This window comes from Prosopis cineraria, unplaced genomic scaffold, assembly GCF_029017545.1.
Source record: "Prosopis cineraria cultivar Desert tree isolate PC_DT_omini unplaced genomic scaffold, ASM2901754v1 PC9, whole genome shotgun sequence".
In the NCBI taxonomy this organism is placed as follows: Eukaryota; Viridiplantae; Streptophyta; class Magnoliopsida; order Fabales; family Fabaceae; genus Prosopis; species Prosopis cineraria.
Window position 1 is genome coordinate 18,112,974 of NW_026555340.1, and position 5,500 is coordinate 18,118,473.

A 5,500-nucleotide genomic window follows, 5' to 3' on the forward strand; every position below is an offset into this window, starting at 1 on the left:
TAATGATAGTTTATTTAATCAACAATATACTCATTATATATATATATATATATATATATTATGACATTATATAATAGGAATTCCTCTTGATCATTTTGTCAAACACCTTATGGGCAATAAATCTTAAATTATTACCAAGCTTATTCCTATCCAATTCTACCTTTCAAACATTCTCTAGCATAAATATATGAATAAAACAACTTTCTAAGTTCCATTTCTTTAATAAAATCAATATAAATTCCAATATAGCTCGTTGGACAGCCTTTTCTCCACACATACGTGCATGGAACAGCAGCCTCACAAACCAAATTAGAAAATTAATTTCAATCTCAAAGAAAACCCAATTCCCATCTCCTCAACACTCACGGTAAATAAAAATGAAACAACTATAACCACAGCTATCAAATGTACACAGCATCGATGAAGTGAGATATTGCAATTTCAACCTCTTAAACATACACACATAGACGAACAAACAAGAAAGAGAAGGCATAGAAACTCCTCACCTCAAACAGCAACGACAGGAGCAGAGAAAGAACAGGGAAGAGAGACGCTAGCTGGATGAACAAGGAGAAGGAATAAGATGCTAATCCTCATGCATCTATATTATGACGGACACACGCACCACGCCGGCAAACTAGACATAGAGGAGGAACATCAGGTTCAAAGCTTCTGGACGAGCTCCCTCTTGCCGTCTCAGCTGAATTTCCCACCTCACCTCAGGATGACAAAGCAGAGGAAGAGCAAGAAGGAGAAAAGGTTGGCCGTGCGAGCTGAACGAAGGTCTGTTGCAACCAAAGAAACAAGAAAGAACAATGACCAACTACACAGAAGAACGAAAGGTGGATTGACTGGATTACAGCTAGTATTGGCGAGAAGTTGGCAACGTAAAACAAGGGAGAGGAAGGAAGAGCAAGCCCAACCAACCAGCACCTTGATCAATCTCCTTTTGACATCAAACTCATGGCAACTTGAACCCCATGCCAACAGCCAACTAGGAACGAAGAAGGAGAGGAGAAGACGACCGTGAACGAACGAAGGAAGGAGGAGAGGGAAACTGACAGCACAAAGGAAGGGAAACTCACAGCAGTGCTCCTATGGCAGCGCACCAGTAGAGGAAGAAAAAGAAAGGTTCAGGCGCACTATCAATGGCTAGAGATCGGAAGGATGAAGGAAGAGGACTCGCGAGCTCTCGAAGGTTCGAAAATGCAGAGGGAGGAGATGGTGAATAAAATTTGATGGTGTGTGTTTTTTTTTTTTTTTTTTAGCTGCGTTTCTGATTCATTGTTTCTGTATTTATTTATTTTTCTTTTAAAGGCAAACTAGAAATTTTATTATGGGCTGAAGTGAAAAATAAATCTCCTACTTTTCAGTTTCAAGATTCGAACCAAGCACCAAAGATAAAACACCGATGAAGTTTCCACCAAGCTTGTGCTTTTGTTGCTATATTTGGCCCAAAACGAAATAAAAACAAAACAAAAAATTTAAAATCTGTCATTATAAATTTTAAATTTTTACTTAAAATTTTAAGTTTTTACAATAATAGTAGTATAATTAAAGAATTACAAAAAAAACCAAAATTGTTAAAAAAATTAAAAAGAATGAAGAAAAAAATTGATATATTCAAGTCTAATGAGAACATTTTTAATAGCTTATTCAAAATTACATGCCAAAATTTTTAATTTTAATAATAATTTCCTAGGTTGTTACATAGAGTCCTTGTTGAAGTTTAGCTACACCAATCATCTTCCAAGGCTTGATATTCTGTATAACGCAAAGAGAATGATGGAATATTAATAGATAGTCTAATCGAAAAGATAGTTAACTATAACCACCTTAAATTTTAAATTAAATAAATTTTGTTAATTGATATTTATTTATTATAATTTTTTTAACAAATGAAAAGTATTGGCCTAATAGAATTCATACTGGTTATACATATAAAGGTTTAAAGTTTGAATCTTACTTAAACTAAATGTTAGTTTTATTTTTGTTTATATGAAAAAAGTACTAAAGAGTTCTTGCCTTTTATTATAAAAATATTATAATAATAAAAATCTGACAGGGTCTTCTTTTAAAAAGTTCCCAATTAACTTTGGGTCTTGTTTTGTAATTTGTCCATGAGCTTTTTATTTGACTCTCTCGGTTCTTCTTAGTCGGCGCTGCATGCAGAGGGGAGAGAGAGAGCTCACGTATTTTCTTTTCTATTTTCCTCTCCTTTTTCCTGATCACGTTCTGAAACTTCGGAAATCTGGAACTCTACCCATTTTCTCCCGTCTTCTCCTTCTTCCCCCACCATCTCTAACTGCTGTCGGCGTGTGTGTGAGAGAGAGTTTCATCTACTGCTTCATGGGCTTCAAATCACAATTTCTCCTCCTCCTCTTTCCTTGATCTTGTTTTGAACCACAGAGAGGGCCAGAGATCAAAACTCTTCTGTGTCTTCTCCAACCTTCGTTTGTGGTTCAGACCACCGCCGACAAGTGCTTAGGCGTGCTTCGCCGTTGCTCAATCTTTAATCATCTGAACTAAGACCCGATTATTCTCCCCTGTTTTGCGTCCACGTCGTGCATGTGTGGCTGGTGGGAACCTCGATCTTCTCCCTTTTTCTGCCTAGCGCTGGATTATGTGTGTGAGCTCGCTATGAGTTTGGGCCACTTCCTCGACATTGATTTATCCCTCTCCTTAGTCCAGCCTTATTTGCTCTGCTGGTAAGTGAACCTCACTTCCCTCCATCATTTAGTCTCTGTTTGTGTGATTGTGCTGGTTTGTTGAAATTTAGAATTGTCTTTCTTTTAATTAAGATACTGATCGTGTATGATAGAGGAAGAATAGTATTGTTTCCTAAATTGGATTGATTGTTGTCTGGAAATGAAATTTGGCAAACAAAATATGAAGAAAAGAAGAAGATGATGATGATGATGCTGTAGGCTGGAGTTTTAATTGAAACTGATTGGATTATTGATTATAATATTAATATTGTAAAATTTTAGAGAAGTGAAATTGTCGTGTCCATATCATGATCTCCTCGAAAAGAGAAATTAATAAATATAAGAGTCATCACCAAAATTTTAATAGGACAATTTTGGAAACTTTTTTAAAAAATAAAATGGTCTATAATAACTAAGATAGGGTTCGGGAGTCGATTATGCGTGAAAAAGGTGTTAGGCATCTCACATCACTCATTCATGAGAACGGTTACCCTAAATTGATTGAACAAAATTAATATGGCCTTAAATGAAATTTAATTACCCTTAATTAATAAAAAAAGGAAAAAGAAGAAAATTATAATTTAAAAAAATTATTTATTACAAGTTAGACTTGACCTAGGATAAAATCCCAGGGCCTACATACTCTTTAGAGGGATTAAAACCCACATAATTTGAGGTTAAAAATGCATATTAGTTTGTTAATATTGAAAAAACGTTTTTTTAAAAAAGTTTTTAATTGGATCGGTATTTTTTATTTTTTTTTAAATTATTCTCTTATTTGAGAAAGGATTTTTTTAAAAAAAATTAGATTGAAATTACTATAGAGATTAACAAAATCTCACATAAAAATTAATTTATTTTATACTTGCAAAGATTTCAAAATCTCACACGGCATAGAAATTATTTCCCAACCTATTTATATCTACAAAAATAATCTACTTTCTTTAAAAAAAAAAACAAGAAGAACAAAACAAATCAATTGAGCACCATGACTAGTGTGCGATGATCCATTGTCACACACAGCATACCAATAAACCAGTTACCCATGGAGACTCTAAAAATTTCATACGATATAACTAAAAAAAATAATACAAATAAAAAAGTCTCAAATTATATGGTGTGGTGTGTGTTAGAGAAGGATATAATAATATAAATAGCTCATTAAAAAAGTAAGAGATCAAACCTTCAGGACTTTACACTTATTGCAACTTAGATGATTATTTCAATCATCTCCATCTTATAACAAAAGAAATAACCAACCAACACATATGCTTGAGTGTATGTGCTCATGTATGCTTGTTAGAACAAAATCACACACACACATATATTTTACCTACACAAATGAAAAGCCAAATTAGGGATAAAAAAAAATGATACTAATGGTTCACTTGGTTGAGAGGTGAAAGAAGAAGAAACAGAAAAGAAAAAAGGAAAGGAAATAGGAGAAAAAAAAAATAAAGGAAATGAAGTTAAAGAAGGTCATGTTGACTTAAAATCAAAAGGAGAGAAGAATGAAAAACACACATATATACATGTAAAAAGGAAGCTTCACGTACAGGACACAAACAACAACAACAACAACAAGCCTTTATCCCACTAGATGGGGTCGGCTAACGTACAGGACACACAGGACAAAAAAAAAATTATAAGTGTATAATTTTTTTTGTCCTGTGTGTACGTACAGGACACACAGGACAAAAAAATTATACACTTTCAAAAACGAGATTCAGAATGAGGTGGTAAAGGAAAGAAGAAAAACAAAAGCAAACAAAAAAAAAAGGAGAAAGGGAATGCGATCAACGCCCAGGGGACCCATACGAATATATTTGAACACATACACACACAGCAATTTTCGAAGGGGAAAAATGAAAATCAAAAGGATCATCAAACTCATTATTAATTGATGCACACAATTATGTCTTATCATGAGTATACAGTTTGTAATAAGTGGCAAATTAAAGTTGATCCTATAACGAATCAAATTAATTGATAATTAGGCAATAAAGTCTCCATTTTCATTTAAATTGAGAAAAGCAAGATATGGATTTAATTTTTTTCTTTGCAAAATAAGGATTGAAATTATAAAAATGCATTAAAATTAAAATTTTAACAACCACAAATAATCCAAGAAACCTAGGGTGGCTAATCCTTTCTTCATTTCATAGAGCATGTAATTACTGAAATAAATTTATTTAATATTAATATGTTAACCTAGAGTATTAATAGGAATAATATTTTTTATTTCTAACACAATTACCCAAGAGGCAAAATGGCACAAATTTACTTTAATGCGATTATATGAGTCTAATAGGTACATTCCTATCCTATTAGCAAATTAGAATAAATTTTAATCCCACATTATCAATCTAATGGTCAAATTTAGATTTTCCTCTTCCAAGGTAAAACCCAAACCCCCAAATTCACACTCAATGATAGCTAAGTATTAAGTAGACAAATAAGCACAAGATTAAGTAAACAAAATAAAATTAAACTCAAATAAATGATTCAAACATGCTCTAATCCAAAAATCAGTCTACCCTAGATTAAGAGAAAATTAGCCACACATGGCTTTCATGATAGCAAAATCAGCAATATATATAGCAAAATAAAGAGAAGAAGGAGAAGAAAAACTTAATTAAAGAAATCTTAAGCGAAACCTGTAACACTTGCCCTGAGTGTTATCCAAAAATTACACAAGTCAAATAAACTAAGTGTGGTTAAGGAGTTAATCCTAAAACCAACTTAGGAAACAAACCATTTAAATCACTAAGCAAATATACGATTGCAAAGTA